The 25,123-nt window shown below is 41.8% G+C and overlaps 1 protein-coding gene and 1 pseudogene across 1 annotated transcript in view; both read right to left on the bottom strand.

The window, feature by feature from the left end:
* The window catches only part of LOC132594390 (uncharacterized), a 76,657-nt gene that overhangs the window by 20,106 nt on the left and 31,428 nt on the right, over positions 1–25,123 (bottom strand). The window lies entirely within an intron of this gene.
* Positions 22,093–24,706, bottom strand: LOC115867854 (dnaJ homolog subfamily C member 14 pseudogene; annotated as a pseudogene).

A 25,123-nucleotide genomic window follows, 5' to 3' on the forward strand; every position in this document is an offset into this window, starting at 1 on the left:
AGTTCTTCAAGCATTCAGAGTGGAGTAAAGTCATATTCAATCAAAGAGAATTGGACATTTCTTCATGAAGAAAGAATGATTTCAGATAAAACTTATAAGATGGACAAAATTTTGAAAATATGGAAATGGGGACATAGCAAATTTTTTGAGCACATTGCAAAATCCAATTTGGTTGAAATAAATAGTAGAGGAATGATGAGAGATCATGATATAAAAGCAAGACTAGGGGGCTTCCCTGGTGGCGCAGTGTTTGAGAGTCCGCCTGCCGATGCAGGGGACATGGGTTCATGCCCCGGTCTGGAAAGATCCCACATGCCGCAGAGCGGCTAGGCCCGTGAGCCATGGCCACTGAGCCTGAGCGTCCGGAGCCTGTGCTCCGCAACGGAAGAGGCCACAACAGTGAGAGGCCCACGTACCACAAAAAAAAAAAAAAAAAAAAAAGCAAGAGTAGGATTGCATCAAATTGCCGTTGTGGGGAATTTTGACTCCATTCTGTATGCAGTAAACCACAGCTTAGTGTTTTGAGCAAAGTAGTCATGTGATTGCAACTTGCCTTTAAGAATATTAATTTAACCATGGTGTATGCACATATGAATTGGAAAGAATAAACCGGTAGTAGTAATAAGGATGCTGCTGGGAATATGATTATACTAATTTCCTGAAGACAACAGGCAAAGTGCCTGCCCTCATGGAGCTGACATTTTGGTGGAGGAGATAGATAAAATTTAAATAAACAAATTAATAATTATACTGTCAGGTCATGATAAATAAAGCAGGTTAGAGAATGGAATGTGATGAAGGTTGACATAATGTATAATGATGACTAGGGACAAATGCTGTGAGGAGGTGGATTTTAAACGAAGACTAAAATAAAGTGAAAGTCAGTCTTTCAGGCAGAAAAAAATTTTACATTGTTGGAAAAAGAGCAAGACAGCCAGAGTGGCCAGAATGGAGTGAGTGGCACAGGAAGAAGTAGGCGATGAAGTGTGAGAGGAAACAGAAGTTCAAGTCCTGTGAGGCTTTCTGAAATTTTTAGCCTGAAAAATCAATGAGGGTGTTTGGATTTCTCCCACACTTTAGAATTCTTTGATTTTATTGTTTTCTCTCTCACTTTCTGAGCCAATGAGAGCAAGGTAGACATTAGCACAGCTGTCTCTGGCATTCCATGTTTTACTCTCCAGTGAATAATTTGGACTTTTTCTAGTGTTCTTTTACTTGTTTATTTAGCCCATTGATGCTCTGAAGTGAGACGCCACCCATCATGGATAGGTGGTGTTATCCCCAATGGGAGTTAACATTTACGTTGTCAGTCATCTAAGGAAGAGAGATGTCCTTGGGTATGAAGTGAACCTTGGAGGCTGGCTTGTGGCAGGTGAGGAAGTGTCTGTATTTCTCTGGACTGCTACCTTGGGTCTGGATTTCAAAGAGTCTAGTTCAATGGTTCCCGAATTCCAGTTACAACAGAATCACCCAGAACACTTTAAAAAGTAAAGATTCTCAGGTCCCATGCCTGCTCTACTGAATCAGAATTGGTGGAGAAAAAAAGGAAATGGGCATGGGAAAAAAATTATTTTAAACATATTCTGAGCAACCAGGCATGCCGAGTCACTTTCTAGTTGGCACTCAGGATACTGTAACCACCCTCCCCCTAAAACTCCCCCCTCACTCCTTCATGCTAGAGAAAAGGGACCTCAGGCATCCCATGAGGCGTTCCACGAGGCTTATGATGTTAAGCAAGTTTAATTGGTGTTATTTGGGGCATTCGTTTCCATTTTGTTATCTGTGTTTGGATAAACTTGTTTTTATTGTTACAACGTGTCTTTTGCTGCTCTTTGAAGAAATCAAGGAAGAATTCTGAACTTGTTTGAGCTCACTATGGTATCAGTTCTTGTTTGTAAGAAACCAAGAAGGAATAAGGTTAATAGAAGGAAACAAGTCAAATCTTTTGAGGTTCAGGGTGTCCACCATGTAAAAATCCTTTCTCCACTGCCAGCCGTGAAAAGTCATGGTCTGAGTTTATGCAGGAAGCCTCAGATTTCCTACTGAGGAAAGCCAATAATCGGAATATATAAGTAATCCAGCAGCAGAAAAGTCACAGCTAGTTTAGCCATTCATTGCTCTGCCCAATGCCAGCACCGTACAAAGCAGTGACCGAATGCTCTTCAGATCCCCGCATGGGCTATTGAATCATCTCTCTGCTTAAGGGCATTTTTCCTGCATTATGTTATGTTGCGTTATGTTATGTTATGTTTTATGTTGTTATGTTTTATGTTATGTTATGTGTGTTATGTTATACTATATTATATTAATTTCTCCTGAGTAAAATATTTTCCCTTTCAGTTCACTTAGAACTGATTGCCACGTGGAGGTAGTTGGTTGGTGAAGAGAAGAGGAAGCTGAGGGAACTGTCGTATTAGAGACAGTGTCTCTGGTCTCTGAGGTCACCACATCCCTCATTCCAATGGCCTTTGGTAAAGTCTGCAATCAGCCAGATCTGCATGATGACTCTCAGGTATAAACCTGACCACCACCACTATCAACATCATCAATCCAGGTGAATATGACACACATATAGAAAGATAACCATATAAAGTAGCACAGGCCATGTGAAATGTAATGAAACAGACAATAAGTGTGATATAGAACATAAAGGCTCACTGGCGCACACACAGAAGACTTAATAGCGGTGGTGAATCTTGGGACTTGAAGAATAGAATGAAAAGAGGTGTTGACAAGTGGGAATGGGCTGAATTCTAATAGGAATTGTATGCAAACTTGCTTTAGGAAGCTAAATCTGGCCTTGATACTAACCATAGATTTGAGGAGGTGATACTGAATAAAAGAAAATCAACTAGGAAGGTCTCACAAGGAAGACGGTGAGAAACTGGATGATTCAAAATTTTCATTACTGTAATATTTTCTAATGCCTAAATGAAAAACTAAGCTAATCAACTGAAAAGCTATTAGAATCAGTATTTAGTAAATTAAAATCTAAGAAATACATGAAAAAAAGTCTTCCTTAGCTATCTACAAAGCCAATTAGAAAGTATGGAAAATTGACCCTATTCATACAACTTACATAAATGAGCAAGTAAATATTTAATAAATCTAGCAATATTATAATAATTGCTCTCATTTATTGAACAGTTATTCCTATGTCAGGCACCATGTTAAGTGCTTTTACATATATTACCTCATTTAATACTCAATACTCTACTGTAAAATAGCTACTATTAGTAATCCCATTAAGAAAACTTATACTTTACCAGATGCAAACTATTATATATAGGATGGATAAATAACAAGGTCCTACTGTATAGCACAGGAAACGATATTCAATATCCTCTGATAAACCATAATTGAAAACAATATAAAAAAGAATGTATATATGTATAACTGAATCACTTTGCTGTACGGCAGAAATTAATCACAACATTGTAAATCAACTGTACTTCAATAAAATTTTAAAAAAAAGAAAACTTACACTTTAGAAGGTTAGGTGATGTGCTTAAGTTTACCTTACTAGTAAGTAATGTGCAGAAATATAAAAATAAAACTTTACTGAGTAGCCTAAAATAAAGTCTGAGTCAATTGAGTAATACACCTCTGGATGGGAAGATTCAATATCATAAGATACCGGTTTCCCCAATATACATGTATATGTTAAATTCTGAAGTTTATTACAAAGAATAAATAGGAAAGTCTAACTCTAAAAGTTGGCAGAGGGTAAAAATGATACAAGTCTCAGTCTTGAATATTTTGATGTATAATATAAGCCATCAAAAGCTGTGAAAATGTATTGAAAAACTTAGGAAAATATTTATCATACATATTAATGTGAAATATCAAGATGCAGTGTTTTCTATGAGGCATCATTTCTTACAGGACTGTCTGTTTACAGCACTGCCTCATTCTCAGCCTTCTGTCCATGGCTTCCACAGCTGCTCCAAAGAGATCATACCTTCCAGCTCATGGAGGATGGTCTTATGAACCATATTTTTCTATCTCCTGGATTAAATAATTTTCATAGGTGGGATGCCCCACAGAGTCTTAAGAATGGTTGTAAATTTTCTGGATTCAAAGTATTTTCCCATAAGCTTAATTGCAAAAGTGTGTGTCCAAGATGCTTATTCAGGATTGAGGAGAGCTCTCTCTAGACCGTGTTTGTCAGCAGGCCTCGTGGAGCGGCTTGACCCGGCCCTGAAGACTGATCATCCCCTCGCTTACGGTCACACAACTAGATTACATTCCCCAGACCACGCTGTTAGGTGTGGTCATGTGGCCAAGTTCTAGCAATGGAAATGTGAACGGAAGTAATGTCTGCTATCAGACGCCTGGTCCATCAAAGACTCCCTGCTCTGTCCTGCTCCTCTGGATTGATGTACACATGCATGGAAGCCACTTGCTGAAGATGGAAGGAAGCTGGGTTTCTAAACAGCTGCTACGAAGAGAGCTGCCCACTGATTGGGAACACATGCTTTGGACCTGAAGCAAGTGAGAAATGACCTCCTATGTGTTAAACCACTAAGGTTTAGAGCAGGTAGCACTGCCCTGATACAGCTCTGTAGTAGAAGATAAGAGACTATACATTCACGTATCAAAGCAGCAATCTGCCGCAGTAGCAGATAGAGAAATTCTCCCAGTTAGATGGTCATTTAAGGGTCAAAGAAGAGCCTGTTCAGCTTGTTCGCCAGCACAGATGGCTAGAGAATCACTTCCTAGCTCCCAGTGATCAGGTGACTAACGTTCTTGTGGACCATGTAGGCTAGTTTCTACTGCGGTTTCTGAAGGAAAGCAGCAAGCCCAGTTTCCTGTAATGAGGGAACAGGATGGTTGACAGCTGAACAAAAAGGGCACAGTCAAGTGGAACGTAACACCTGTAAGCGGTGGTCGAGGTGACGCCCCGCCTGTTGGATGCATCTTTTGCCCCCGCTGTGGAGTTGCCTTTGGGCCTGGATTTTTCTGTTTCTCACTGAACGCAGGCCAGGAGTCTTTTGGCAGGGCCACGTGTGTGACTGGTCCCAAATTAGAATGTTTGGGTCATAGAATTTTCTAGGTTTTTTTTGTTATGGGGTGTTTCTAAAATTACTTACTGCAGTGGGGCACTGCAGTAAGTGCTTTGCCTGCCTCATCACTTTCAATACTCGAAACTATCCTGTAACCGGTCCTATTATTGTAAACACAATCCTACTACTGTACCTATCTTACAATGGAGGATATATTAAGCTCATTACTGGTGGCCAGCTTCTCAACTAGGGAGAAAAATAACATAATTAGGGAAGGAAAGAAGGAAAGAAAAGCTAGTATTCTCTCGGTCGGGCTGGAAAATATCCCAGTGAACAAGAGACAGGGAGATACAGAAGGGGAGGGGAGTTATAGCGTTGACGAAGGAGACTTGCCTTCTATCAAAAGAAAGGTTGCTTTATATTGTCACTGTTATTGATTTTTAATCTTTAATGTGGTTTGCTGGCCCATTTCCCTGGTTATGGGGAATCCACTTATGCATGGGGAGAAAGGCCCTTCTTTTGTTTACCGAGGGGAAAAGTCAGCTTTTCTCAACCGATCCAAAAACCTACAATTCATTTTATGCCATGCGGATAATGGATGGACATACTAAACAGAACAGATGGCATGTGTACCCTTGGACTTGAGTGGAATTCCCTTTTCAGGTACACAGCTGGAGGACAAATTACAATGCCCGGCTACTAGTTCATATCTTATGACTCCAAGATATTCTCTCCATGGGCACAACAGGATTGATCTGAGCCGCCATCACCCAGCTTCACGCTTCTTTAATGTGTGGAAGAGATGAAATACACGAGTAGGTATAGTCCCCAGCCTGCACCAGGGCTCCTCCTGTCTCCACCCCACCCCGCGGTTTACTTGTTGGAATTATAACTCCTCAAACTCTGTGTTCTACGAGCCCCTTCTACTTCCTGTCTTTCTATCTTGTAATAAATATACTACAGGGGGTAGCCTGAAAGTTTTCTGTTGTTGCAGACCTTGAGTCTCTTATTCAAAAAGCGGAGGAGGAACAAGATGCTGCCTTAAAGTTCTTCGGAAAGAAGGTTAGCTCTACTTCATGTGTGTATCAGCCCCTGTCACCAACCGTAAGTCTCTCTTTGTCAGCGTAGACCTTCCAAGTGTTGGGAAATTGCATACTGTTACAGTAGTTGATTTGGTGTGTGTGCCTGCACGTGTGTTTGTGTGTGTGTGTTTTTTTCTCGCTCCAAATTTTCATAAGAATTTCAAGGGAATTGAGAATGGCAAGATCACCATGTTAAACAAGAAACTTAACACTTCATTTTGAAAGAGGGCTTAAAACGTGTGCTATTTTTCAATATAAATTATATTAGTGAATTCAAGACTCTTGTGATATTCTCTGTTTGATGTTTTTGCCCTTTGGCCTGAAGCTCTTAAAGCCTATTTAAATAGCGAAATGGTCCACTATTACTCAAGTACATGTTTCTCTTGGCCCAAATAATCTGGCCTCCTATTGAAAACACTGTGAAAATCTCCAGACAGACACCACTAGGAAATGGATAACTTCACATTCAGTGATGGGAAGCATTCTCCTGAAAGACTCAGGAGCTCCCATTCAGAAGTGGAGTGAATCAAGGTTAATTTACATTTCTGAACCTATTGTCTGCGTTGTTGTATGCTGACACAATTGAGTTTCTAAGAGACAACCAAAATAATATAGTAAAGCACAAATGTAATGCTATTAAAAGCCAGGAGTGGCCATGATTAATTACCACCAAAGCTGGAGGGAAGAGGGGAGGGCTCCAGGAATCAGTTTAATTAATCACTCGGTTTAGAATTTTTTTAATTCCCTTAAGCTTGGTAAGAAAGGATTGATGGAGAATAAAGGGTGTTTGCTGTTCAGGAAATTGACAACCAAAATTTTCTCCACACAGAAGTGGTCTCTTCTCCTCAGAACTGCCATAAAGCAGTTTGGCTTCGTCTCCCTGGCGCTCTATCATTTTTCTACTTTGTGTCAAGCTCCTCTGTGTCCGTGCCTTAGCTCTTCCGTTCTAAATCAGTCCCTTCAGTCTTTTATTAGAAATCAAGTCTTGGTCATCTTTGTTTCACCTTCATCTCCAATCTACTCATCCAGACTTTCCTCCTACCACAAGCCCAGGCAGACGTGACGAATGAATGAATAAATGTTAGCAGCTAGTTATGTTGGTCATCCTACTCTCATCCTCATATTCTCCTTTTACAAAAGAAAGGGCTTATGGCAGCCATAGTGGGCTAAGAAATAGTTAATAGTAGAAAATGGACTGAAGGGTGTCCTTTGGTTTATGCTTCTGGGTCTGATTTATATCAAGATTTAGTTCTGTCTGGTCTGAGTGTATTGAACTGAGAGTTGATACAACTCTCACTGGAGAAAAACAATCATCATTGGCAACACATGCTTGTGTTTAGTAGCATCTGTGCCAAGCATTTTGTATGCATTTACTGATTCTTCGTAGTAATCCAATAAAATCCACTGCTAATTTTACACCTGAGAAGACTGCATTGTAGAGAGGTTACATAAGATCACACAGCTAAGTAGCACATCTAGGAGTAAAATGCATGTCTGTCTGGCTCAAAGCTTCAACTTTTAACCACGATTCTCCTTTCTTTAGAAGCTTTTTTGTCTGACGTCAGAACCCAGCCCTCCTTACCATGGTAGAAGAAGAGCAGTAATGTCCCAGTCTCTGAAGATTCATTTAAAGCAAAGTTTCTCAACCTTAGCAAAATTAGCATTTTGGGCTACATGATGCTTTGTTCTGGGTTCTGCCTTGTGCATTTCAGAACATTTTGCAGTTTTCTACCCTCATCTACTAGAACACCAGTAGTACTCCTGCAGGTCCCTCCCACCTCCATTTTTGACGACCAAAAATGTTTCCAGACGTTGCCAAATCACCCCTGCTGAGAATCACTTGATTCAAAGTAAAAGAATTCCTCCTCATTAGGATAGCATGTCTCAATAACAACTCAAGTAAAATACTAAATAGATACTGCAAGAGAAGGAACTTAGATGAAAACATTTAATCTCAGCTGAGCGGCCATTAGGGCACAATTTCCTGAGGTGTTTTCTTTAACATTCATGGCTTTCTAAGAAATGTGTATCAGAACCTTGGGCAGCGGTCAGGGCCGCTGAGGCACTAACATAAATCTTCCCTTAAGAGATAACTGGAAGAGGAGCTTCAAGATGGTGGAAAAGACACGAAGATCACCTTCCTCCCCACAGATACATCAGAAATACATCTACACGTGGAACAACTCCTACAGAACACCTACTGAACGCTGGCAGAAGACCTGAGACCTCCCAAAAGGCAAGAAACCCCCCACGTACCTGGGTAGGGCAAAAGAAAAAAGAAAAAACAGAGACAAAAGAATAGGGACGCGACCTGCACCAGTGGGAGGAAGCCGTGAAGGAGGAAAGGTTTCCACACACTAGAAGCCCCTTCACGGGCGGAGACTGCGGGTGGCGGAGGGGGGGAAGCTTCGGAGCCGCGGAGGAGAGCGCAGCCACAGGGGTGCGGAGGGCAAAGCGGAGAGATTCCCGCACAAAGGATCGGTGTCGACCGGCACTCACCAGCCCGAGAGGCTTGTCTGCTCACCCGCCGGGGCGGGCGGGGCTGGGAGCTGAGGCTCGGGCTTCGGTCGGATCACAGGGAGAGGACTGGGGTTGGCGGTGTGAACACAGCCTGAAGGGGGTTAGTGCGCCACGGCTAGCCGGGAGGGAGTCTGGGAAAACTCTGGACCTGCCGAAGAGGCAAGAAACTTTTTCTTCCCTCTTTGTTTCCTGGTGCACGAGGAGAGGGGGTTAAGAGCGCTGCTTAAAGGAGCTCCAGAGACGGGCGCGAGCCACGGCTATCAGCACGGACTCCAGAGACGGGCATGAGACGCTAAGGCTGCTGCTGCCGCCACCAAGAAGCCTGTGTGCGAGCACAGGTCACTATCCACACCCCCGTTCCGGGGATCCTGTGCAGCCCGCCACTGCCAGGGTCCTGGGATCCAGGGACAACTTCCCCCGGAAAACGCACGGCGAGCCTCAGGCTGGTGCAACGTCACGCCGGCCTCTGCCGCCTTAGGCTCGCCCCGCACTCCGTATCCCTCCCTCCCCCCGGTCTGAGTGAGCCAGAGCCCCCGAATCAGCTGCTCCTTTAACCCCGTCCTGTCTGAGCGAAGAACAGATGCCCTCAGGTGACCTACATGCAGAGGCGAGTACAAATCCAAAGCTGAACCCCGGGAGCTGTGCGAACAAACAGGAGAAAGGGAAACCTCTCCCAGCAGCCTCTGGAGCAGCAGATTAAATCTCCACAATCAACTTGATGTGCCCTGCATCGGTGGAATACCTGAATAGACAAGGAATCCTCCCAAATTGAGGAGGTGGACTTTGGGAGAGAGGATATATATATATTTTCCCCTTTTTCTCTTTTTCTGTGTGTGATTTTGTCTGTATAGCTTTGCTTTTACCATTTGTCCTAGGGTTCTGTCTGTCTTTTTTCTAATAATTACTTAGAAAAAATTTTTTTCTTAATAATTATATTTTATTTTAATAACTTTATTTTTTGTTATTTTACTTTTATTTTATCGTCTTTCTTTCTTTTTTTTCTCCCTTTTATTCTGAGCTGTGTGAAGGACAGGCTCTTGGTGCTCTGGCCAGGCGTCAGGGCTATGCCACTGAGGTGGGAGAGCCAAGTTCAGGACACTGGTCCACAAGAGACCTCCCAGCTCCACGTAATATCAAATGGCGAAAATCTCCCAGAGGTCTCCATTTCAACACCAAGACCCAGCTCCACTCAATGACCACCAAGCTAAAGTGCAGGACACCCTATGCCAAGCAACTAGCAAGACAGGAACACAACCCCATCCATTAGCACAGAGGCTGCCTAAAATCACAATAAGGCCGCAGGCACCCCAAAACACATCACCAGATATGGACCTACCCACCAGAAAGACAAGATCCAGCCTCATCCACCAGAACACAGGCACTAGTCCCCTCCACCAGGAAGCCTACACAACCCACTGAACCAACCTTAGCCACTGGGGACAGACACCAAAAACAGAAGAAACTATGAACCTGCAGCCTGTGAAAAGGAAACCCCAAACACAGTAAGTTAAGCAAAATGAGAAGACAGAGAAACACACAGCAGATGAAGGAGCAAGGCAAAAACCCACCAGACCTAAAATGAAGAGGAAATAAGCAGTCTACCTGAAAAAGAATTCAGAGTAATGATAGTAAAGATGATCCAAAATCTTGGAAATAGAATGGAGAAAATACAAGAAACATTTAACAAGGACCTAGAAGAACTAAAGAGCAAACAAATCAGTGATGAACAACACAATAAATGAAATTAAAAATTCTCTAGAATGGGTCGATAGCATAATAACTGAGGCAGAAGAACGGATAAGTGACCTGGAAGATAAAATACTGGAAATAACTACTGAAGAGCAACTTAAGAAAAAAGAATGAAAAGAATTGACAGTCTCAGAGACCTCTGGGACAACATTAAACACACCAACATTCGAATTATAGGGGTCCCAGAAGAAGAAGAGAAAAAGAAAGGGTCTGAGAAAATATTTGAAGAGATTATGGTTGAAAACTTCCCTAATATGGGAAAGGAAATAGTTAATCAAGTCCAGGAAGCACAGAGAGTCCCTTACAGGATAAATCCAAGGAGAAACATGCCAAGACACATATTAATCAAACTATCAAAAATTAAGTACAAAGAAGAAATATTAAAAGCAGCAAGGGAAAAAAAAACAAATAACACATAAGGGAATCCCCATAAGGTTAACAGCTGATCTTTCAGCAGAAACTCTGCAAGCCAGAAGGCACTGGCAGGACATATTTAAAGTGATGAAGGAGAAAAACCTACAACCGAGTTTACCCTACCCAGCAACAATCTCATTCAGATTTGATGGAGAAATTAAACGCTTTACAGACAAGCAAAAGCAAAGAGAATTCAGCACCACCAAACCAGCTTTACAACAAATGCTAAAGGAAATTCTCTAGGCAGGAAACACAAGAGAAGGAAAAGACCTACAATAATAAACCCAAAACAATTAAGAAAATGGTAATAGGGACATACATATCAATAATTACCTTAAATGTAAATGGATTAAATGCTCCAACCAAAAGACATAGACTGGATGAATGGATACAAAAACAAGATCCGTATATATGCTGTCTACAGGAGACCCACTTCAGACCTAGGGACACATACAGACTGAAAGTGAGGGGAAGGAAAAAGATATTCCATGCAAATGGAAATCAGAAGAGAGCTGGAGTAACAATTCTCATATCAGACAAAATAGACTTCAAAACAAAGACTTTTACAAGAGACAAAGAAGGACACTACATAATGATCAAGGGATCAATCCAAGACGAAGATATAACAATTGTAAATATTTAGTCATCCAACATAGGACCACCTCAATACATAAGGCAAATACTAACAGCTATAAAAGAGGAAATTGACAGTAACACAATCATAGTAGGGGACTTTGACACCCCACTATCACCAATGGACAGATCATCCAAAATGAAAATAAATAAGGAAACACAAGCTTTAAATGATACATTAAACAAGATGCACTTAATTGATATTTATAGGACATTCCATCCAAAAACAACAGAATACACATTCTTCACAAGTGCTCATGGAACATTCTCCAGGATAGATCATATCTTGGGTCACAAAACAAGCCTTCGTAAATTTAAGAAAATTGAAATAGTATCAAATATCTTTTCCGACCACAATGCTATGAGACTAGATATCAATTACAGAAAAAAAATTTGTAAGAAATACAAACACATGGAGACTAAACAACACACTACTTAATAACCAAGATATCACTGAAGAAATCAAAGAGGAAATCAAAAAATACCTAGTAACAAATGACAATGAAAACACAATTACCCAAAACCTATGGGATGCAGCAAAAGCAGTTCTAAGAGGGAAGTTTATAGCAATACAATCCTACCTTAAGAAACAAGAAACATCTCAAATAAACAACCTAACCTTACACCTAAAGCAATTAGAGAAAAAAGAACCAAAAAACCCCAAAGTTAGCAGAAGGAAAGAAATCATAAAGATCACATCAGAACTATAAAGAAATGAAGGAAACGATAGCAAAGATCAATAAAACTAAAAGCTGGTTCTTTGAGAAGATAAACAAAATTGATAAACCATTTGCCAGACTCATCAAGAAAAAATGGGAGAAGACTAAAATCAATAGAATTAGAAATGAAAAAGGAGAATTAACAACTGACACTACAGAAATACAAAGGATCATGAGAGATTACTACAAGCAACAATAAGCCAATAAAATGGAAAACCTGGAAGAAATGGACAAATTCTTAGAAGTGCACAGCATTCTGAGACTGAACCAGGAAGAAATAGAAAATATGAACAGACCAGTCACAAGCACTGAAATTGAAACTGTGATTAAAAATCTTCCAACAAACAAAAGCCCAGGACCAGATGGCTTCACAGGCGAATTCTATCAAACATTTAGAGAAGAGCTAACACCTATCCTTCTCAAACTCTTCCAAAATATAGCAGAGGGAGGAACACTCCCAAACTAATTCGACGAGGCCACTATCACTCTGATACCAAAACCAGACAAAGATGTCACAAAGAAAGAAAACTACAGGCCAATATCGCTGATGAACATAGATGCAAAAATCCTCAACAAAATACTAGCAAACAGAATCTAACAACACATTAAAAGGATCATACACTATGATAAAGTGGGGTTTATCCCAGGAATGCAAGGATTCTTGAATATACACAAATCAATCAACGTGATACACCATATTAACAAATTGAAAGAGAAAACCCATATGATCATCTCAATAGATGCAGAGAAAGCTTTTGACAAAATTCAACACCCATTTATGATAAAAACTCTCCAGAAAGTAGGCATAGAGGGAACTTTCCTCAACATAATAAAGCCCATATATGACAAAGCCACAGCCAAAATCATCCTCAGTGGTGAAAAACTGAAACCATTTCCACTAAGATCAGTAACAAGACAAGGTTGCCCACTCTCACGACTATTATTCAACATAATTTTGGAAGTTTTAGCCACAGAAGTCAGAGAAGAAAAAGTAATAAAAGGAATCCAAATTGGAAAAGAAGAAGTAAAGTTGTCACTGTTTGCAGGTGACATGATACTATACATAGAGAATCCTAAAGATGCTACCAGAAAAATACTAGAGCTAATTAATGAATTTTGTAAAGTAACAGGATACAAAATTAATGCACAAAAATCTCTTGCATTCCTATACACTAATGATGAAAAATCTGAAAGGGAAATTAAGAAAACACTCCCATTTACCATTGCAACAAAAAAAATAAAATATATAGGAATAAGCCTACCTAAGGAGACAAAAGACCTGTATGCAGAAAATTATAAGACACTGATGAAAGAAATTAAAGATGATACAAACAGATGGAGAGATATACCATGTTCTTGGATTGGAAGAATCAACATTGTGAAAATGACTATATTACCCAAAGCAATCTACAGATTCAATGCAATCCCTATCAAACTACCAATGGCATTTTTTACAGAACTAGAACAAAAATTTTCACAATTTGTATGGAAACACAAAAGACCATGAATAGCCAAAGCAATCTTGAGAAAGAAAAACGGATCTGGAGGAATCAGGCTCCCTGACTTCAGACTATACTACAAAGCTACAGTAATCAAGACAGTATGGTACTGGCACAAATACAGAAATATAGATCAATGGAACAGGATAGAAAGCCCAGAGATAAACCCACGCACATATGGTCACCTATCTTTGATAAAGGAGGAAAGAATATACAGTGGAGAAAATACAGCCTGTTCAATAAGTGTTGCTGGGAAAACTGGACAGCTACATGTAAAAGAATGAAATTAGAACACTCCCTAACACCATTCACAAAAATAAACTCAAAATGGATTAAAGACCTAAATGTAAGGCCGGACACCATAAAACTCTTAGAGGAAAACATAGGCAGAATACTCTATGACATACATCACAGCAAAATCCTTTTTGACCCACCTCCTAGAGAAATGGAAATAAAAACAAAAGTAAACAAGTGGGACCTAATGAAACTGAAAAGCTTTTGCACAGCAAAGGAAACCATACACTAGACAAAAAGACAATGCTCAGAATGGGAGAAAATATTTGCAAATGAAGCAACTGACAAAGGATTAATCTCCAAAACATACAAGCAACTCATGCAGCTCAATATCGAAAAAACAACCCAATCCAAAAATGGGCAGAAGACCTAAACAGACATGTCTCCAAAAAAGATATACAGATTGCCAACAGATACATGAAAGAATGCTCCACATCATTAATCATTAGAGAAATGCAAATCAAAACTACAATGAGGTATCATCTCACACTGGTCAGAATGGCCATCATCAAAAAATCTACAAACAATAAATGCTGGAGAGGATGTAGAGAAAAGGGAACACTCTTGCACTGTTGGTAGGAATGTGAATTGGTACAGCCACTATGGAGAACAGTATGGAGGTTCCTTAAGAAACCAAAAATAGAACTACCATACGACCCAGAAATCCCACTACTGGGCATATACCCTGAGAAAACCATAATTCAAAAAGAGTCATGTACCAAAATATTCATTGCAGCTCTATTTACAATAGCCAGGACATGGAAGCAACCTAAGTGTCCACCAACAGATGAATGGATAAAGAAGATGTGGCACATATATACAATGGAATATTACTCAGCCATAAAAGGAACAAAAGTAAGTTATTTGTAGTAAGGTGGATGGACCTAGAGACTGTCATACAGAGTGAAGTAAGTCAGAAAGAGAAAAACAAATACCGTATGCTAACACATATATATGGAATCTAAAAAAAACCCAAAAGACGAAAAAACAAATGGTCAGAAGAACCTAGGGGCAAGACGGAAATAAAGATGCAGACCTACTAGAGAATGGACTTGAGGATACGGGGAGGGGAAGGGGAAGCTGGGACAAAGTGAGAGAGTGGCATGGACATGTATACACTACCAAATGTAAAATAGATAGCTAGTGGGAAGCAGCCGCATAGCACAGGGAGATCAGCTCGGTGCTTTGTGACCACCTAGAGGGGTGGGATAGGGAGGGTGGGAGGGAGGGAGACGCAAGAGGGAAGAGATATGAGGACATATGTATATGTATAAGTGCTTCACTTTGTTATAAAGCAGAAACTAACACACCATTGTAAAGCAATTATACTGCAATAAAGATGTTAAAAAAAAAAAAAAAAAAAGAGATAACTGAGGACCAGAAGCATTCCTAGGACATTTAGTACATGTGAAGCCAACTTCCAAGATTTTCACCCTAACAAAATCCAGTTAAAATGGCCATTGGGAGGGCTTTTTCAGGCGAATAGCCATAAAGGAGCACTTTGAGAGGAAATATGTGGAAAAGTAGGGAGGCCACCCGAAATTTGCCATGGTAACAGGGCCAGGTGTTTTAATGCATTGCTCACATGTGAATTTCAGGTTTGTTTGTTTGTTTTAAATTAGTAACAGGGCAGCTCCCTTGCAAACCTCCCATCTGCCATCACTACAGGAATGGAGGCATAGTTCTTGGTTTGGATAATTCTGCTACAGTTCTCAATAAAAGAGTACAGATAATTAACTTCTAAACAAAAGATGAATTCACTGAGGGACCTTTGCATTTCTAAAAGGGACAAAAGCTGAAAAGTCAAGAATTTTTAAACGTTCTAATGGTAGAAACAGAGGCAGTGACTGGAATTCCTGGCCTTGAGTTGGATGTGGTGAAGGCGCTCTTCTGATTAGCTCCTCCCATTTTACCTTGTGGCCAGCACCCTGGTCTTCCTGCTCACTAGAAGACATTCCACGATAAAAAATGGCAATCTTAAGCTGACCCAAGTTTTCATCCACAAATACGAGGGGACCCTGAAAAGTACTAGCTGTATGGCTTACTGGGAAGAGTAAGCATGAGGAAAGGCAGTTCTCCTTATGATAAGTACTTGGTCACATTTTTGAAGGATGTTGATTTTGAAAACTATTGTTGTAATGAGAACATTTTGGAAATTATGTGGGAAAAATCCTAGCTTCTCCCCTTACCCGCTCTGTGACTTGGGGCGTGCCATTCAATTTCTTTGAACCTCAGTTCTTTCCTCTGTAAGATGAAGATAACAGTATCTACACTGAAGAGTTGCTAAAGGGTAACGTGATTTATTTCCTCCTTTTTCCTTCTGGGCTTTTCTGTGTTTGGCAGGAAGGGTGTAAGCTATTTAAGGACATCATATATGCTATTATTCCAGTACAAGGTGATTTTTGTCCCTTTCTGTGTATTCAGGGCTGCATTCATTCACCCAGGAGTTTGATTTTTCTCTGCTGCCAGCCAGCAGTTAGAAATAGAAAGAGGTCCTGAATACTCCATCCACTTTGGTAAGCTCTTTCATATACTCTGTGCTGCACAAATATCTATTACTTTCTATTATTTATGCTGCTGTCATTTCGATAAGACATAGCTTATATTTTGTTAAAACAGGGACACCATTCAGATTTCATGTGCTGACACGCTTTGGCATCGTTGGAGAGGCTGGGAGGCAATGAACCAAGCCGTCCACACAAGGCTCAGCAGTTCCCTCACCTTCATCATTCTCCCATTTCCTGCCCTGGCCTAGTTCTCTGGATTGGTAAGATTCTTTAGAAATGCCTGCAAGGGGCCACCTTGGAAAGCCAGGTAAGGGAACCGAGTATAGGGCTCCAGGCTCTCCATACCCACTTAAATCAGAGCAGCTTAGAGTTCATCTATTTTTAATATGTTAGAATTATTCATGAGATTTTTTAGAAAACAGTTGTATTACTAAAAAGACACTTGAACACATTTGAAATGGTGCCTTTGGGGCTTTACGTGGAAACCTCCAATCCCTCCCTAGACTGGATGCACTCCTGTTTTTTTTGAAAACCAATGATTTAAATAGCTACAAAAATGTGAAGAATGTTCAGGGAGAAGAATTAAAGTTGTCATAACTTGGAAGGGTCCCGAACCAGAAAACTTGTGAAAACCAACAACTGCTTTCTGTCTTTTTCTTCACAACAACACTCAAAAAATTGTTTTTGTTTGTTTCTCACTATCTTCACTTCCTCCCCTCCCATTCACAATTTAATCCAGTCTTACTTACTTCCATCCTCATCACTCCACTAAAACCAAAGCCCTCCTTGTAATTAAATGAAGTGAATGTTTTTCAGTCCTTATCTCTCTCGACATCTCAGCAGCATTTGATACCACCTCCTTCTTCTTGAATCCATGTTGATCCATTAGACTCCAGGGTCTCAAATGCTTCTGGTTGTTCTGCTCCTCACACATCTCCCTTGAGGATTCCTTGTTTTTCTTCCATCCCATCAGTGTTGTTCTAGGTTTGCTTGTCTCAGTGTTCTGTCGTCTTCAGTAAACTCATTCACTCCTATCATTCAATTATATCCAAGTGCTAATGACTTTTTTTTTCACATCTCTATTGGAGTCTAACTGCTTTACAATGGTGTGTTCGTTTCTGCTGTATAACAGAGTGAATCAGCTGTACATATACGTTTCTTCCCACCCTGAGTGGTAGACTCATAAATCTTCATTGGTACTGCGCACAGGCACCTCAGTTTCAAAATGTCCAAAGTCTATTTTATCATCTTCCCTATAACCTAGTCTTACTTTTTTTTTTTTTTGCGGTACGCGGGCCTCTGTTGTGGCCCCTCCCGTTGCAGAGCACAGGCTCCGGACGCACAGGTTCAGTGGCCATGGCTCACGGGCCCAGCCGCTCCGCGGCATGTGGGATCCTCCCGGACCAGGGCACGAACCCGTGTCCCCCGCATCGGCAGACGGACTCTCAACCACTGCGCCACCAGGGAAGCCCCTACTCAAACTTCTTTAACATGAAGTATAAGACAGTGTATAAGATTACTCCAGCTTACCTTTAAAGGCTCATCTCTTGGTATTCTGTCAAAATGGGAATTACACATGTTCCTTGTTCTATGGCCTTTCCATGTGTTGCTCTTGCCTTTAGCTGTGATGGTCTTCTTCCAGTTCTTTACTTAACTAACCCTGACTTAGTGTTCAAATCTCAGTGTACACATTACTTCCTGCAAGAAGTATTTACTATTTTCCCAAGGCTTGGTGAATTTCCTGCCCATGTTCTCCCATAGCCATCCTTCCTTTTTGTATATGAGCATGTATCCCATTGTATTGCCATTGTCTGTTTAGCTTTTCTGTCCCCCACCTAGACTCTAAGCTTAAAGAAGACAGAAACCTGTTATATCCCTAGCATTTAGCAGTGTGCTTGGCATTTAGTGAAGAATCCCCCATTAATGAACAAATGAACGTCCTCCAGAGAATAAAGGGGAAGGTGTCTTAGATTAGGTTCTCAAGATAGTTGGCATTTGAGGTGTATGAAAAGAAGGAACTAACAACAGGCCAACAGTGGGGAATTTGGTTCCAGCGTGAAAGGGATCATTTAACATCATTTGTAGTGTAAGCCCTGTAAGCCATATAAGACAAGTTATGCATAATTTAAGGAGTTCTGGAATTGACCACATAGATGCAAAATCAGGCTAGATTTTTAAACTGGATGTCTGGGACCGATATGGGAGAATACATGTTAAAAAGGGTAAACCTGAAAAGTAACAGAGACTCCCGAATATAAGCCCATTTGGTGGGGAACAGTGCTCAATCAGTAACTACTCAACACATATCTTCCATAAGGATTCAGAAACGAGTAAGCCGTATTTCTTGATTTAATGAATTCACAACATTGAGAGAAAAACCACTACAAAAAACAATAAGGACTCACTGCACTGAACTGGTAAGCACAAAAGCAAGAGTGAAGAAAATATTGTAATTGCATACAGAAAGGAACCACTAACTCTACTTTTCAGAGAGACTTTCCAGAAGAGATGACAATTGAATTAAGCCACGAAGAACAGATGAGTAGGATTTAATCTGACAGAGAAGAGAGGAAGGGGAACTTTAGGAAATTCTGCGCAGAAAAAGCAGCAATCCTGGGGCAAGAATTGTTAGGAAAAGCCTGGCATATTCAGGAATGGCAGGCAGACTCACGAAACCAGTCATGAAGTTCGTGGAGGGTAGTGCAGGGTGCTGAGGAGGAAAGGCCAGTAAAACTTCTACACCCATATTAAGTGACTAAAAGCACTGAGTAGACACCAAGTGTTTTTTAAGGAAATTAGTGACATAATCAGGTGTAATTTTAAGAAAATCTCTCCAATGGATTGGAAAATAGAGATACTAAAAGAAGCAGCGCTTAGATGAGGGCTAAGGCAGCTCCAGGGGTCTTTGGGCACCTTTAAATGTAAATGGCTTACTCTTAGAGATGAAGGCCCCGTGTGTGGCAGGGGAGGAAGTGGCTGTGTATGTGGCAGGTGGGTACGTTGAAGGAGAGTGTCTGAGGTACAACCTCTACTTCTCCAAACCCTGGATTTTCTTACCAGTGGTGCCTTAGCAATCTTACTCTTTCACACAGTTTGAGAAGGTCAGATTTCTGAATTAATTACATGAGGTGAAGGACAACTTAGAGAAAACATAATGAAGCATATCACAGGAAATAAAACAAGGTATTTCTTAATCTTTAAAATGATTTCTTGCTAAGCAAATCCATCTGCCAGGTTTCATCTTGTCTCTCCAGAGTACCTTCCTAGGTGCTAGGGCAGTATATTCCCTCAGCATATTATATGTGAAATATTAAAATCCCAGGTATGTTCAGAATGCTAAGATCAATGCATTTGCTAAAATATCGATACAATAAGAACAGCTGGCTTGTTGTGTTCCCTGGGAAAGAAAAAAAAAGTCTTCCTTAATATTCCTGGCAGATCTGTCATCTCTTCCTCAAGCCAAGTGACAAGTGAGTTATGCCATGGGGCTTCAAAAGGTTCTAACCATATTGTACAGCAGATGCTCTGAAACTGTTATTCAGAGAGGCTTTCCAGGACCCCTATTGCCCTCTGATTCCCTTGAAGCAATATATGACCTACTCTCTCTTTGCATCAGTTACATTATGACTACATTAGTCCAAAAGATGCATTAACCTTACCTCTGCTTCAATTTCTCTGAACCCTCATCCCTCCCACACACGTACCTCACATCTCACCACCATATATACACATTATGCTCTTTCATATATTGTCTAAAGCAGGGTTATTTTCTGGAATGTATTAGTACCAAAACAGCCTGTTTGATATATACTGAACTTTTACCTAATTCACTAGTCCTGGTCCTTTCTGCTTTTGTGCCACCATAAAGCCTCCAGCACCTTTCATTTTGGATAATGATCTTTCTTCTCATTTCTATTTCATCTTATTTCCCAATCAATCTCAGCTTAAAATTAACCTGGGTTAGCACTTCACACAATACTCACCTTATATGAAATTCTATAGGTCGTCCTTCGCTCCACATTTTAGAGGTACTCAATAGTGTTCATTCTAATGCCACTTTCAATGAAATCTTATCCTTGACATATTGAGACTACAAAATACTTTGACTACAAAATACTTTGCATTTATAGATCTTGTCGAATTCATGACTGTTACCTACACAGCAGCAAATCATGAAAATTAGAGTTGGAAAATCTTATTAGGACTAAGAGTCCATCCCCAGAGGCTGTGTAAGAATGTTACTTATAATTCAAAATTTATTAAGCCCCCAAAATGCACTAGGCTCTTTACAGAACAAAAAGCTGGACAAAGTCGGAGCCTAAGTTATTTACAATAAGGCACCAGCACCTTGTTCATTTTTCTCTTTAAAGGACTCCAGAAATGGGACTTCGAATGTTCTCCACAAACAACGATTCTATGGCTTGATAAATTTTTCTGATGAGAAGTTTATTCCTGGTATCTAAGAGAAGCTTAATTCACCTTATGCCAGTTAATTATCAGGAGTAAAATAAACCTACCTATGAACCTAGAACATGAACCCTGGGAGTAACTTCTTTTAGAGTTTCTCTCAATTTCTTTTCCTATCTTGAAGCAGAACAGAGGAAAACCAATTCACGACAAATATTTGTTTACATATTTTATAATAATTGAATAGCTGAATAATGCTTCCATGCTCTTTCTTTTCTCCCTCTTTTGATAAAAGTACATTTGTAAATATACCTGTCACCTAATACAGTACATTACACAGTATTTGACACATGATCCGCATTCAATAACTTTTTGTTAAGTGGATATATAAGACAGTTTCTTCAATAACATATGATTGAGGTATGTTTGACTTATCTTTGTATTGTTAGACTGAGAATATGAGGGAAATATACTAGTACTTTGAGTATTCACCGTGCTTTATAAAATCCACTGGTTCAAACACACAGTTCTTTAGTGAACCTCTAAGATATATAGATTCCCAAGACATAGAGTGTAAGTTAACTAACACTTAAACCAGGAATTTTTTTTTTGCCAGTTATGTATTTATAGAAAGATAATCCCCTGGCTTTAAGTAGATATGTACATACTAATGCGAACAAACTTGAAAAATACAAACCCTTGGATCATAAAGGGGCTGCCGGGAGCCCCTCTACCCTTCCCCCTCACCCAAGGGCAGAGGGCGTGAATCTGTTTTTTAAAAATTATCAGTTTCGGCCATCCCTGCAGCAGCAAGCACGAGGCTGGGTGATTACCCACAGGTGAGAGTTCCCACTCTCTGAACTCTATGTATCTCCTATAATTAGGGTTACATGCTTTCTTGTTCTGTATTTTTACTAGTATATTGGGGCAAAGGAGGGGGCTTCCTCCTGAAATGGGTCAAGAAATAATACAGACACGTTTACAAAGTGGGGGGAAAGTGTCATCTGCTGTAGAAGCAAAAGACAAGACAAAGGCATACAGATGCCAGGGAAATACCCAGTTCCCACAGTACTATGGGAGATATGGTCCAGCCCAGGTCCAGGCCCTTAGGTTCTTCGTTCTATTCACCCCCTATTTCTTTGGTATTGTCAGAATACAAGACTCAGTTCCTGGGTGCTGGTGGAGGAGGGACAGTGGTTCCAGGGCTTCCTATAAGTACTGAGTGAACAATTTGAGCTTAAAATTTTCCCTTTTTTAAATATTTAAAAATAAATCAAACTCCATCCTGTGCTGTACACAGCCCTTTTGACTCCCTGACATTGATTTGAGGAAACAGAGGAGGTGTCAACGCTGAAGGGCGTCCTCACTTTCTTCCGCCGCTTCGGTTTGGCTTCTCCCTTGGGTACTGTGCTGTTGGGCTTGGAGGCTGCAGTGGTCCCAGGGCCCAGCTGAGGAGCTGCAAAGAAGTTCCCTTTGGACATCTGGCCTGGGGGTACTTGAAAGATCTGGCTCAAGAAATCCTGAAGGTCAGCAGGAGGGGCACCTGGGGTAGCTCTCTGCCACCCACTGGTGCCTGGCATCCGTGAACCAAATGAGATGTGATGGGGGACCCGGCGGGTATCTGGGGAGATTGCCACATGCTGGCATCCAGCCCACTCTGTGATGTCATACACCTTTCTATCCATCAGCGCAAAGCAGGTGATCTTGAGGCCCAACGTGCTCGACTCTGCCCCAAAGTCTCCTTCCTCAGCAGGATGCAGCCCGTTACACTCAGCGCAGTACCTGGAACTCTCAGGTTCCTGGTCCGTTGCAAACCTCCTGTGCTTTCCCTGGCATCGGCTGCACACCACAGTATTCATTGCTTCTTTGAGGTCATCCTGCAGCTTGGACAGAAACTCATTCACTGACCGGCTCAGCTCATTCTCTGCCATTCGCTTCATCTCATGTTCCTTCCGCCTTTCAGGGTCGCTGACAATGTCCCAGGCTGCCCGCAGAACCTTGAGGGCCTCCTCAGCCCGGGGATGATTATCTTTGTCAGGATGAACCATCACTGCCGGCTGCCTATAGGCCTTCTTCAGTTCAACGTCTGATGCTGTGGCTTCAACCCCCAGCACATGGAAAGGCTTTAGCTCATCCTCAGGAAGCCCAGCCATGGTCCACAGTCGAGCCACTTCCTCTTCAGGCTGGCGGTAGCGACCACTAGCTACAGGCGCATTCCCCTGCCTATTGGTCCTCTGCTTGACCCAAGGCAACTCCAGCCAACCCCACTGAATTATTCTTAACCAGCTGCTGCCACGGCCTGCTGTCTCTCAGCAGAATCAGGCACCGCTGCCAGGTGGGAGAAGCCAGCCAAGAGAAGAGCCAGGTGGCTTTACCCGTCCGGCCTAACCGATCATTCAGTCCCACCAGAAACCGCCAGCCCAACTGTAGACAGCCCCAAAAAAGGGCCAGAGCCGGGAGCAGCAAAGCACCCAGTAGCCTAAGAAAACGGGTGAACAGCGCTGCCCCACAGCAAAATTGGGACATCACCTGGGCCCCGACCCCCAGCCGCCCTGCCCAGACTCCCACCCAGACCCAAAAAAAGGCCCAGATCACTGCCTTTCAGCTGCCAGCGTGCATAGATGAGACGGCCACAAGTTTCCACGTACTCCCCACTAATACCAGCAGTTCGATCAGCCACCAGAAGCCTGCCTGTCCAAGCTGACGCACCCACACTCCCAGTCCTCTGCGCTTATCTGCCCGACTCCGGTTCCGGCCCAGCCGATGTCGACCAAGGGATCTGGGATCTCTGCGTCCACCCTCCCAAGTACCCTCCCTGGCTGGAACGCGGTGCCGTTGTCTCCGGAGCGCAGGTTTCCTTCCACTGGGCACACATGAAAAACCACTGGGAAACTTAAGAGGTTCCTCCTCATCACATTCCTCTTGCAACTCTTCATCTTCCCCCAAAGCCGGAGAGGTACAATGGTGGCAAAAGTTGCTAGAAGAGCTGTCTCCTCCCTCAGAACAAGGCCCTTCAGGGATTCCCTGGAAGTTACAAGCAGATGGAATGGAAAGAAAAGCAGGGTTCCCATCCTCCTGGTACCCAGCCTCATTATCTCTTGAGAGTTCCTGGCCCACTCCTGACTCTTCTGAAGATGCCTCACTCTGAGCAGGGTCCTCTCCATCCCTAGGGACGGAGTGGACCCCTCGGAGGGCCGTGGCTTGGATCTGACCAGTGGGCTGGATTTGGGGGCTGTGCGTACTTAGGACTAGAGTGCGCTGTGAGGCAGCGGGTACCATTGTGAGCAGGCCCAACCGAGTCCCTGAGTCCTGGGAATGCAAGTATTTCAGGGTCCACAGAGGATCCTAAAGTCCTGAGGGAGCACCAGCACTGTGGTGGGCGCCACACAACCCTCCTTCTCCGGGGTGCTTCCGGGCCGTGACCCCAGGGCTTCCTGAGGATTTTAGGTCACAGCCATCATGGTAAGTTCTGAGGCCGAAGAGCGGAGGTAACTCCTCCCCCTCGAGCAGGTGGGTGGAGAGTCAGGGGGAGCTAGAGAGCAGCCCCCACCCCCGGCTCCGCCTCCAGTTCACTCCACACCAGGAGTTTCGATTCTCATTCATTTTGACTGAAATATACCAATGTCTACTGGGTGAGGAGAGGTGGTGGGAATTATCAAGCAAACTAGTCTCTTTTTTTTTTCTCTTTCACTGAGTTGATTGAACTGAGAAGTTATTGGTCTCAGACACAGACTTATTATTTAAATAAACAAGGAGATGCTATAGAAACTGTATAGCCAGTTGATGAACTGAATATATTATTGCATCTCATGACTGTTTCAGTGCCAAGATCCATGTATTCAATGCAGATACCTCCGGCTGCAATTTATAATCCATTCTCTCATCTTGGCTCCAGAAATAGAGTGATGATTATATTGTACTTAACTCCAAGATTATTTTTAAAATCTCATGGTATTTGCCGTATAATAAATGAGACACTGATCCTCAATTCTCCTGTCAAAGGGAAAATGGACACTGCTCACAATCTATCACACCCTTTCTCATATCTCCCTTACTACATCCTTACCCTGACCTAGCAGGTGATACACGGAGATGTGTCATTAAAGTATTTGCCTGAAAACCAAAATATTTGTCCTAAAGCAAATCTAATATTCTTAAATCTACAGCCACAAGAGGTGAAGAAACAAAGTGTGAAAATATTTGCATTTGAAAGTATCTTCACTATTTAGATTAAATGATAAGCAATTGCAATAAAGCTTCGCTGTGTTAGAAGCCTTGTTAGGAATGTACCGA

Source organism: Globicephala melas, chromosome 21 (genome assembly GCF_963455315.2).
Source record: "Globicephala melas chromosome 21, mGloMel1.2, whole genome shotgun sequence".
Taxonomy (NCBI): Eukaryota; Metazoa; Chordata; class Mammalia; order Artiodactyla; family Delphinidae; genus Globicephala; species Globicephala melas.